Raw genomic sequence first — 12664 nt, 5'->3', positions numbered from 1 at the left:
GGGCAGTGCTTGGATCTCACTGAATCAACATGGGCAGTCTTGCATCATGCCCTGCAAGCAGCCAGCTTGCCAGAAATGAGTTCCTACTGCCACTTCTTAAAGCCAGGCTGGCAGGTTTTCTGGACCTTTGGCTCCACATGAGATACACCAGCCATCATGCGGGGGCTCCAGGGAGCACGGCATCTTGCTTTGGTTGGCTGGGCCAAGCTGATGGAGAGCAAGCAAAGCCCTCTGTCTTCTGAACTTCACTGCCCAGCCCAGGCAATATGCAGACAGCCTTGGGAGCGACTCACTCTCAGAAGCTCACAGGCACCTTGGAAGCTGTAGGATTCAAAGGTGAGAAGTCAGGGGTCTGCATCTCCCACAGTGGCAAGCTCTGCTACAGAGCAATTAGCCATTGGAATAATTTAACCCAGGGCAATGTGAATTTAACTCAAGAACGGCAGTTTTGGACCATGTTCTATCGCTCAATCTTTGCTCAGTGTTCTGTTCAGCTCCGTGCTTTGCTGCACAGCACATGCAGCCCATGCTCAGAATTCAACATTTTGGGCTTGAAGTCTGCTCCCTGGAGGACCTCACCCAGCTTCCTGGGCCAAAACCCCCTCCACCTTCTGAGTCTGTACAAATCTGGCTGAAAACATCAAAGCAAGTACTTTGTCCTTTATCCGCCGTGGTCTCCAGCTCTGACAGCTCTTTCCCAGCATCGCAGAGCACTGAGGAGAGGGCACCTTCCCCTCCTCCTCTGTCCTGCCCCTTCCACTCCCTTCTTGCTCACCCCTTGCAGCCACCAGTCCTTTACAGACCACTTGATGTTCTTCCCCTCTGACCAAGCTACCCCAGTACAACCTGGGGTTGGACATGCCCTGTTTAGACCATTTTCTATCCGATGTGAATTGCTGAAGTAGAGGCAGAAAAAGCAAGCATCAACTTCTATAGCTAAAGCTACTGAAATGTGTAATGTGGCTCTGATATCTTTTTAGGGGACATTGGGCATTCTCAGCCCCTTCAGAAACTTGCTGTAATGAAAACCAATCCCATGCACCTAAAATGAGATGAAAATCTCTTGTATTTGGAGGCAAAGCATCCACACAATTTGGCGCTGGACCCAGCAGATTTTCCAGGTCTCTGGTAACAGTTCAGCACAAAAGGGAAAGCCGGCAGACAAGAAGCAGAGCATTAACAAGTCTGAATGACACGTGCAGCCAGATTGTCTGCTTCGCTGACAATTGATGCCATCCCCATTACCGGGAAAATATTGTAAGCATGCTTCCATAGCTCTCTGCAGCTTATTACTACAGATAGCCAGTGTTTCTTGTCATGGTTTCTGGCTTTTGTGAGCTGGTAGAAAATGGCTTGCTGTTCCCATGCCTGAATTTACTGGTGGAGAAAGCTGATGCACAGCCAGCGCGTGCCTCGCCAAGCATCCTTTGTGCTTTTGGATGCTGCAAAGTAGCGACTGTGTTATAAATACCATTCAGACAGTTCAGCTACCTCAGATCTACACTCTGGCACTGCTAAAAAGACAGTCCTCGCTGGAGAAGCTCACTGTTACATCTCACTGCTGAGGATGAAGTGCATGACGAGGGAAGGGAGTCCCAAGATCTGAATTTGCACGAGGAGGGTGCCAGGAGCTCTGCAGTCACTCCTCTAAGTGGACCCACGGGGCAGCCCAAAGCAGAGGTCGCTAAGCCAATTTATTCTCTCCATCTCAGCAGTGTTGAATGAACAGCAAGTGGTTTGGGGGGCAAGGCAAGAGGGCAGCAACCCATGGCAGAGGGAAGGTAGAAATGAGCACCCCACGGTCCCTGTGGGGCAGGAAGAGGAGGGCTGAAGGACTGGGTCCAGGGTGATGCTCTCAGGTAAGGCTCTGCTGTGAAAATGGTTGAGAAGCAGAGTGCTGGAGCACTCCCCTCCTTTTTGTTAACATTTCCTCTTCCTCCAGCTTTCTGTTTCTTTTTTTCTTTCAGTCCTGAAGCTGCTCCTAAGGAAACGACCAGTTTGCCTCCCCTGGCAGCAGGGATATGACACAGGCATGTGGCTGCACACCTTCACATCCCTCTTACATCCTCCACCTGCAGTCAGAAGTGCCCTGTAAGGAAAGCAGCTGCGGTGGGTGGGCAGAGCAGGGATTGGGGAGAGGAAGGAACAAGCAGAATCGGAGGCGAAGGGAGGGCATCGCTGTGAATCACAGCAATTTCCTCTGATCCTGTTTTATCATTGGGGGTGGGAATGTAAAAGATGCAGAACCTGTGTGAACAAGGTCAAATTAAATCACATTTCCAGGCTGGGGAAATTACTTTTGCCTGCAGCAAGAGAGGTGCACAGCACCAATGAAGGAGGGGAGGCTCATGCCACCAGGCATGCTGCATCCAGCTAATGCGAGACAGGGGGAATTTATAATTAGCCCGCTGAAATATATCCCTGTAGGATCTCAGGGGAGGGGGTGGTCACACCAACTGAATGAGTAAGAGAAAGACCAACTGGGATCTGATTTCAAGCCTGCTCCTTATGGAAGACAGCTCATCCTTGTCTCAATGGACATGTATTTCTGTCTCATGGGATGACACTACCAGTGGTGTCAGCTACCCACACACTCTGAGGACTTAAGAGAGAATCGGGATGTCTCCAGGGCAATTCTAACCTGACTCAGCTTCGAGAACATCAATGGGAGGACTCAGATGCTACTGAAGCTCAAGATTTCCTACAAGAGTGTCCAAATTTTCAGGTCTATTTAACATCTTTTGATCAAACCCTGCGTTTCTCCCTGGCACAGCCTTAGGGGAGGGAGAACAATGCTGTGCACATGTGGCTCAGTGGACTGATGGAAGAACGGGTGGAAAACCAGCATAAGAATTGTTGAAAATTGGGACATCGGCCTTAGCAAACCCACTGTCTCAGCTAACAAAGGAAAGGGAGTGAGATAAAGTGTGTGGGTGATGGTTCTCAAGTCTGGGATGCCTAATTTGGGCTGAGGTGGTTGAATTTTCATATCATGAGTCCCCCTCACTCTCTCCAGTTTTGACTTAGAGTTGGAGGCAGCACAGGAGTTTGGAGGTGGAGCAGACCTAGGGCTCACCTGCCTGATGGTGGCACCACCACAAGGCACAGAGGCAGTGCAAGAAACCTTGCAAGGCAAAACTGCACTGACAGGGTAAGCCATTTTGTGAATCATTTTGTGAATTCCAGTAAACTCGGTGCCCTCCTGATCCCCTGGGGGGTTGAGGTCCACAGGAACGCTGCAGGTGTGGTGAGTGCCCAACAAGGGCCGTGAGATGTGGGGCGCTGGGACTGGATGATGGGACATGGGGCATTGGAGCTGGATGACAGCAAAAAGCTGGCTAAAGATTCAGCTGGGCCAAGATAAAGAAATTGTGAGTGTATCAGTTCCTGAGCAGGCTTGTGTCTGACAGAAAGCTAGCTTGTTGCACGTATTTGCCTGCTTTAAATAATTTACTGCTAGAGTAATGTGAGCTGGATTAAAGGACAAGAGAGGGGCAAGAAAAGGGGATTGGAAACGCAGGTGAGAAGTGACTCGTGAAAAAGACTGGCAGAAAGAAGACATGCATTTCTTGGAGGAGACGGGTAATTTCCCAGGAGGAAAACAGTGAGAACCAGGCACTGAGACCTGGAGATCAGCAGCAGGAGCCTACCTTAGGTAGGAAAGCAAAAATTGCCTGATTTTGTTGGAAGAGATTGTGGCACTGGCCTCTGCAGCCGGGTCTGGGAAGTGAGGCAGAGCTGGAGCTCTGCACATCACCCCTTGGAGGGAAGGAGGGTCCGAAGGAGCAGAGGGGCTCAGCACCTCCCTTCTGCGGGTGCTTCAGAGCCATGAACTCATTAGCACCCCTGGGCACATATGTAAGGCACATTTTCCCCTGAGAACAGCCAGTTTCTATTGCTACACATGCGCAAGGCACTCGGAGCAGCTCTGGATCGGCTTCTCAGGTGGTGTGTTCTTGGGCAAGAGCAACTTGTCTTTCTTTCTACTGTACAGCACCATTTCAGCTCGTGTATCTGTAGCAGATATTAATAACAATCATGCTGCACTTGGCTGCTGCAAACTCTGACTGATGAGCGCAGCCTTAACTCACACAAGTTTCCCATTGATTTTATCTCATGTTAGGCTCTAACTAATCACATGAGAGAGCTGCCTTAAAAGCTCCCTAGATCTGTCCTGCTCTGGTTTGGTCACCAGGCTAGGAGGGAAGGTGGGGGTCATCTCCAGCTCCCTGCTGAACGGAGGAGCCCCACGTCTCAGGAAGGCTCAGCCCCATGTTCCCCACCTGCCCCACACTGCACAGCCTGTTTGGGTCCCCAGAACAAGCCTGATGTTGCCCTTGATGTACACTCACAACAAGCACAAACAAACACCTGGGAGCAAAGCGTTGCTCTGCCTGCACACTTCCTTGGAAGTGGTCAAAGCAGGAGCCGTGCTCTGAGCTGTTCTGGACGTGGCTCCAGTTTCCTGCAGTTCCCGAGGCACAGTTCAATGGCTTTGGCTTAGTTTTACTTGATCCCATTAATGACAAAGATGACAAACACATATGCTTTGCCTTTATAGCTATTTCACGCTTTGACATGATCCCAGGCAACTTACCTATGCTGTCAGCGTGATGGATGGTGCACAGAAGGGGGCTTGGACAGGTGTAGCTCCTGTCAGAGGAAAATATTTTTCCACACCATTAGCCTGTGGAACTCATAGCAACAGGATATTGCTCAGATAGGGATTCAGAAAAGCCCTGAAAAAGGAGTGGATGCTCGTACAGAAAACAAGTGTCCAGTGCTGTGACAGCAACCAGCAGAAATAACCCATAGGGAAGGGCATTGCACGCTGCACGGTGCAAATCACACAGCCTCAGCTGCTGGGGTTTTAGGGAGAACTTCCCTCAGCAAAAAAAGTGTCCCAGAAGTGCCTCATGTAGGGCTCTGTACGTCTTCTCCCAAGCAGCTGGGTCTGACCTGAGCTTTGGAAATTATAATAATTTTGGTGGGTCACTTGTGGACAGCGATGTAGGTGGTGGTCAGACGTCTGCCATCCAGTCTGCAAGGTCTTCTTTGAACAAGGAGTTTTCCAAGGGGAAGGTACAGCAGAGAGCACCACGGGGCAATGGTTTATCATGGACACACAGCTCTCATTCACAAAATCCTGGCCGGGGTCTCCCCTCCTGCTGTAGAGCTTTAGTGACAAGCAGGATTTAAAACAGAAGTGGCATCCCAGGAGGGCCTCCTGTGTTACCCAGCAGACTTTGGAAGAGGTCTAGGTGGTGATGCTGATGATGAGCAAGGGACCTGCTTCTCTGTCAGCCACAGAAAATTTTCTTAGACTGAAAGAGGTTTTCTCACTACTAGTCCTGTGGGTCAACCAGTCATATAAAGGGCTGTTTGCTTGTACTGGGAGGAATGGTGATGGGGAGCATGCCAGCTCTACGTATCACACTGCAGGATTTCAGCCCAGGTTCATGCTCTGCGAGAGAGATGGGACCAGGGGAGCAGCTGCAAGGGGAACAAGGGGATCCCACAGCAGTCCTGTGGGGTCTCGGGGCAATCCTTACACCAGTCACAGGAGCTGCTCGGATCCGAATGATGCTCCCAGACCCAGAGGTCCATCTTCACCTTGACATCCTTGCTAGGAGGACCAGAGCGAGCCGTGCCTCGCTGCAGAGCCTTCAAGCTCCTGTCCCACCATTCACAGCCACAAACCTATCGATGCTCGGATGGAACAAGAGGGCAAAGCCACCTGGACGTGAGCAGCTGCCACCGCTGGCATCCCGTGCCCCCATCTCCTCCCGGGAGGGGACGAGTGGCCAGGTCCCACGGTGAGGGCAGGGCCGGTGGCACGCTGCTGAGACAGGCTGGCTGTAGCCAGCAGAGGGCATGGAGATTACACAGGCAGCCGGGCGTCACTGCAAGCCATGGGTGCGTTGAAGCACGACCGCGATAAAACAGTTCATTTCGATTAATTAATTCATTTTCCCCTTTCCCTTCCTCTGCCCATACTTCAGGTGAAAGGATGCAAGGGAGAGCCTGGCTCTGGCTCAATGGCAGTGCCAGGGACTTCAGGACACGGTCACAGAGCTGCCAAATTCCAGCAGTTTCTCCCCATGTCACCTTCTGTAGGACCCAGGACTTTACAGCAGGCAATTGCCAGCAGATGCACCGCATCACCGCGGGACCCCGCTGCGCTGCCAGTACGTGGGTGATGCAGCCTTGCCCCAGGCTTTCCATGGTTGCTGCTAGAATCTGTCGTATTCATCTGTGTGATTTTATAAAATAGCAGCTGGAGAACGTAATGACAAACGAGGCATCTTGCTTTACAGTTTGTACACTGGTGTTGTACGAATGCGGCAGGCTTACAGTCAGAAGCAGCGTTCTGGGTGTAATTTGCACATACACTTGACTTTCTGTATTATAGGTAATCCTATTGAAATCTGCATGCATAAAGTTAAGTGCATCTAATCAACTCTGCAGGTTCAGGTTTGTACGTATTAATTTCGTTTCGACTCCAGCATTCAGAGCAGCATTTGCAGCGAGCAGTCCCAGCACTGCGACGGTCCGGAACAGCCTCAAATTTTGTTTTTGCATTGAGGGCAAACAAACATGAGATCGAGGTGTCCCCTATTGCTCTTAGAGATGAACAATACACACAAAGTTAAATCAGATGCTCAAAGTTATTCTAGGGTCCAAACTATCAGCACAGAATATATTTCAGTGGAAATTTTTCCTATGGGCCTCTGCGCATATCGCAGCTCCGTGCTGGCGCGTGAGTCCATGTTTATGGATCCATTTGCAGGATCAAACCCTCATTAGCAATACAGATTAATGGTAATTACAAATATAAATAACTTGAGTGTATCTTCTCATTTTTCTCTGAAGACATTTCTCAGGGAAGCTAGCTAAATGCCAGACTTATTCCTTAAATCCAAAGTGTATTAAGTTCCTGTGTAACAGTGCAGTAACATAAAGTTAAATAAAGCTGCATTATTTTTTTTTCAGGCCTCCGAACATGCGGCTTGGTTCTCAGCTAGCGTAAATTGGACACCAGCTCTGGATTCAAATCCTTTTTTCCATACTAAGGAGCTGAAAAAGTGAAAAATAAAATAAAATTGCTTTTTGGCTAAGAACAAAAGTAAGCTAAAATCTGAGGGATCGTTTTTCACAGTGTTGTAAGTACTGAAAATACAGCCTTATAATAAAAGCACTTTCTTAACCAGAATTCTGTAATTGCTACTGTGAAGTTGGGCTGCAAATGTTCACAAACTGAACGTTTTCCCCAGGACCTGAGGAGATAGGGGCTGCTTTTAATGTGTTTCCCTGACGCGTGTCAAAACACTGATGTTATTTAAAATGTGGCTTATCTGGACCAACCTATGGAACATTTACCTAAATCCTCTGCTGTTTGGCCCTGCCGGTGTGCAGCACATTGCAGGATGAGTGCCTTGGCAGTGTGTGGTGCCCATCAGCACAACTGGTTGTGTCTGGGCATGGCTGTGCCACAGCCCAGGTGGCAGCTACGTCTCCAAAGCCGAGCCAGAAAGGCCCAAACCAATGAATCACAACTTCTGTATATGAAGTAGCTTTGGTTTGAGCAACCAGGCTGTAAGCAGGGACAACTGGAAGATGTCAGCAGTGAGTGGAATCTGCGCACAGAGAAGTTTACTCACAATTTGGCTGAACTTCAGAGCAGGGAAAGGAGCTATGATGGGCGCATTTAAAATGGGCATGAAGCTCCTTCACCCGGGTGCTTTCCTGAGTTGGGGAGCTTGAAAAGCCAGATTTATTTTGAAATTTAAATGTGAGAAGAAAAAAAACTTATGTATTTATTTATTTATTGCTACATTTACTACCATTTCCAAAGACTTTATCATTCCGGAGGTGTGCAAGCAGCCTGACTGCATCAGACCTGCCCCTGAAGTGCCGTAGGAAGGATGGATCAGGGTCAGCCCACGGGAGGAGCAGCCCCCTGTGGCTGCACCAGGTCCCAGGCTAAGGCCTAGGGCTACGGTTCTGACTGTGCCTGTGGACACCTTTGAACGGGTGGAGCATTCACGCTCCAACAGAGTTTTGGGCAAAAACAACCTCTATACTTCAGTGATGAGTCACTGCTCACACTGAAGCCGTGGGATGACATCAGCACACAAACCTTCTCTTGCACACGCACACACACAGGACAGCCCAAGAGGTTGATGGTGTTGGAGTGGTGGAGAGGACTTTTTTTTCAGTGTGTGTAGTGTCATGTTTTGAAAATGCTGGTGCAGAGTTAAGTAAGAGCCCAAAGTGCTCACCATATTCTGTTTTTTTTTTTTTTTTTTTTTTTTTTTTTTTTTTTAAGTACAACCTGAAATTATTGAGCAGCTGAAGAAAAAGCCAAACCAGTTCCCTCCTGGGTGGGATAAATGAATCTCTTGGACCAGCCCTTGCTTTTCATGAGGAACAATAAGGCAGGTCTTCCATCTGATCCCCCAGCTGAAGCTCTCTCTTCCATCCCATCCAGTGGGCAGCTTTGGCTCCGGACAGCACCGGGGCTGGCTGAGGTGGAGCATATGTGCAGGAGGGCTCGTGCAGAGCTGCGACGTGCATCCAGGATGCATTAAAACAGCGATGTGCGTGCTGAGCATGTGGGCTGCAACAGGGAAAACACCACCAGTGTCAAGTCCCTTGTTTGTTGTCTGGCTCTGCTGGGGATATCCAAGGTGAATTTGGGGATGGCATTACATCTGCCCGTCCCTGGGCACCCCTGGGTGCCAGGACGAGTATGGAGAGGCCGTGTGCCTGCCAGCACCCTGGGGGGCCACCTGTGTCACCTGCCCCAGGGCTGGAGGGTTCTGGGGTGCCCCGTGGGGGGAACGCTCCAGTTTGGGAAGGAAAAATACAGCGGGTGCCAGCACCTAGCAGCGGGTGGGCAAGGGTGGCATGGAAGGGCCGGGTGGTCCACGGCACCCCGGGAAAGCAGCAGCCCCCCCTTTGGCTCCCCATTTGGGCAACTTGGGGGGCTGCGGCCGGGCTGCGGGTGGGCTCCCGGTGCTGGACTGCATTTCCCAGACTGCCCGAGCGCCCTAATGTATGCAGTGCCGAGCCGGGCTCCGTGTGCGAGAGTGTGTGTGTGTGTGTGTGTGTGTGTGTGTGTGTGCGCGCGTGTGTGTGTGTGTGCGCGCGTGTGTGTGCGCGGGTGTGCGCGCGTGTGTGCGCAGCCGGGAGCCCCTGCGAGAGTGGAGGGCTCATTCACTGATGAGAGCCGGCACCGAGAGGCAGCACCGCTCCTTCCCTCGCACCCCCGGCGCCTCTCGCCCTGCTACATGCGAGCCGCGGGGCGCAGCGGGGCCAGCACGCCCGGGACCCCCCCGCTCCGCGCCCGCCTCCAGCTCCGCGCAGCGCCCGCCGCCAGCCGCACCGTGAGTACCGGGCTCCCCCCCCGCTCCCTCCCCACAGCCACGCGCAAACTTTGCGGGGCAACTTTCCCCCCCACCGCACACCCCCTTCCCCTCCCAGCCGCCGGCCCCCCCCAACCTTCGCCCTTTTTCCCCTTTTTTTTCCCCCTCCCTGGTCGCGGAGGAGCGGGCGGCTCGGCTGCAAGGAGCCGCGCTGGCCGCGGGGAGGGCCGGCTGGGTGGGGATCGGCATGGTAATGCCGAGGGGAAAGGCAGATAAAAGGGGGCCCCCCCCGCACCCTCGGCGAGCCCCGAGCTGCCCGGATCCCCCCCCCTTTCCCGGTGCTTTCCGGGGGGACCGGGAGCCAGCAGGGGGATCAGGTGCCGGGGACGCCGCCGAAGCCCGGCTGGGGACGGCGCACGGCGAGGAGAGGGGGGGGGGACCCGGCACGGAGCCCTCGCTCCGAAATATTTGCATTTTGAACTCTTTTTTTTTTTTTTTTTTTTTTTTTTTTCGGAGGGGCAGCCGGGGGAGTTGTTTCCTCGCTTCCCTTCGCTGAGCCCGGGATCTCGCTCGCTCCGCGGTTGCTCTGGGCAGCAACGATTTCATTTCCCAGCGGCTGCAAAACAAAAACTTTTTCAAAGGAAATAAGCAGATCGGCTGCCCGTGCCACGCACAGACCCACCGGGGGCTTTTCCTTTCTTTCTTTCCCTCCCTCTCCTTCTTTTTGAAAAGAAAAGAAAAAAAAAAAAAAAAAAAAAAAAAAAAAACCAAACACACGCTAACCTTTTTATATTTTACGCTTAAAAAAAAAAAAAAAAAAAAAAAAAAAAAAAAGTATTTGCAAACCCGCCAGGCTCTCCGTGCGCTCAAAACCCCCGGAGCAGCCGGGAAATTTATTGACTCCGGAGCTTTCATTTTTGCAACGCTGCGGCGCCCGTGTGAACTTTAGTTCGAAGCCGTCCCCAAAATGCGCCCGAAGACCGAATCCGATTTTCGCCCGCACTTCGCAGGCGGCCTCTGAGCCTTAATTTCGGCCGGGGCTGAAGTTGGCAGCGCATCCTCGGCTCTTCCATCCATTCATTCATCCATCCATCCCTTGCCCCCCGGCCGCCCGCAGGTAGGAACCCCCCGCGGGGCTCCCCCCACGCGTGGTTTTTTCTTTTTCTTTTTCTTTTCTTTTTTTTTTTTTTTTTTTACCTGCTCCCCTTACCGCAGAGCTGGCGGCGGAATTCAACGAAAGGAGCAAAAGTCGCTCCCAGGCGGGGGTCGCGGAGCTCGGGGGCGAAGGAAATTCCGCGGGGTTTCGCTTAGGTCCTTTAGGAAACTTTGCGGCTCATCCAGCGGCTCGAGAAATCGCGGGGGTTCGTCTTTCTTTTAACCAACATCCCCGGCTCTAGCCCAGGGAAGTCTGTAAATAGGGTGGAAGCACGGGAAAAAAAAAAAAATAAAAAAAAAAATAAATTCTTCACCTTCAGATCTGAATACATAAAAACCATCTGGTTGACCACAATGAAATCATTAGGAACTGTCTACTCAAAGAGTTGTGCTCAATGCTTATCCTTCCACACAGGAAACGTGGACGGTAAGTGATTGTTGCAATAAATTCAAACGACTCCGGGCATCTTCGCGTTTGATGAGCTTTGCGACCCGCTGGGTGAGGAGGAAAAAAAAAAAAAAGGAAAAGGGGAGAAAAAAGGGCACCAGGGGGTTGCTCCCAGCGAGCCGTGCCGTGCCGAGCCGTGCCACCAAACACCTGTTTAATTTACCGGCGGGGACGAGCGGAGCCGCGGGGCTTTAGCGGGGCGTCGGGAAGCTGCAACGTGGGCTTGGCCCCTTGGCTTTTTTCCTTTTTTTTTTTTTTTTTTTTTTTTTTTTCCCATTCGCTTTTCTCCAGCACCCCTCGGAGGGGGGATCGGAGGTGCCGGTGCCGGTGTCCGAGCGCGGTTTTCGGTCGGGTTTCGCCGCGCCGGGTGCGGGACGGGGGGGGCGAGGCGGCGGGCACGGCCGTAGGTAGGTGCCTTTTTTTTGTGTCCCCCCCCCCTTTTTTTTTTTTTTAATTTTCTTTTGCAAAACCCCAGGCGCTTCCTCCCTGCAGCCCGCCGCGGGGCATCCCCCTCACCCCCCGGGGGCTTTTTTTTTTCTTTTTTTTTTTTTTTTTCTTTTTTTCCCTTTTTCCTTTCTTTCGTTTTTCCTTTTCTATTTTTTTTTCTTTTTTTCTTTTTTTTCTTTCTTTTTTTTTTTTTTTTTAGAATTTTGCAGCAAAACAAAACCCGCGGCCAGCACCGGCCGGGGGGCAGGGGCCGGGCCGCGGTGCCCACCGGAGCCGGGACCGGGACCGGGACCGGGACCCAGGGTGCCCGCCCCGGCCGCCGGCTCCCCCGCTCCCCGTTCTCTTTTTTTTCGTCTTTTCCCCCTAAACCGGTTTTCACCGCAGCTGCCCGCGTGCGCGGCTGCAGTTGGCATATTTCACGCGTTGGAAAAAATTAACTGTTTTTCCTTTGTATCTTAATCCAGTGATGAGAGCTCTCCTTTGTTGGCTTTCGAGCTTGCATTTGTTTTATTTATTATAAGGAAATCCAGTTTGGTTCAAATATATAATCCATTTGAGCACTTAAATCCCCAAACAGCTGGCATTATTTTGTTTTATAATCTTTGGCTTTTCTACGCAGAGCATATTTCTAAATTCCTACTTGACATTTATGGGGAAAAAACTTTTTAATGTAAATGGATATTGTGATTTTTTTCTGGGTCTTTCCTAATTTACATGCATCATCAATTTTCCTGGGTTTCCTTTTGTTTTAACCTTTTTTTATTTTTTTCACCATAGGTTGTTAATTATTTTTTTTTTTCCCTAAGAAAACTTTGTTTCTGGAGGTAGAAAAATGTTAATTTGCCCCATTATTTTAATCTCTGGCATTTGGAAATGGTTGAGAGACCACAAAAATGCAACCTGTTGTAGAAACCAGAGTGGTGTGCTTTATTTATTTTAATCGATAGCAGAGAAGTGATTTAGCAATAGGAACTCCGAGTAACGTTTTAGTAAAAGATTTGCAGATCCGGTGGCTGTGTACGCGGCGTGCATGTGCTTGCATATGTGTGTGTTTCTCCGCAGGCTGATTAGCAAGTGGGTTTTGTGCTCCCAACCAGGGCTCACTCCTGTTTTCCTCACTCGCTGGGTGTGTGTGATGCCTGCTAAATCCGCCTCTGTCATGGTTTCTCCTACTTTTATCAGACTTTCCTCTGAACTAATTCAGAGCAGCGTTACAATCTTCATGCACAGAGGAACTAAAACTGAG

The sequence above is a fragment of the Aythya fuligula genome, chromosome 8, assembly GCF_009819795.1.
Source record: "Aythya fuligula isolate bAytFul2 chromosome 8, bAytFul2.pri, whole genome shotgun sequence".
In the NCBI taxonomy this organism is placed as follows: Eukaryota; Metazoa; Chordata; class Aves; order Anseriformes; family Anatidae; genus Aythya; species Aythya fuligula.
Note: the sequence above shows the minus strand (reverse complement) of the source record.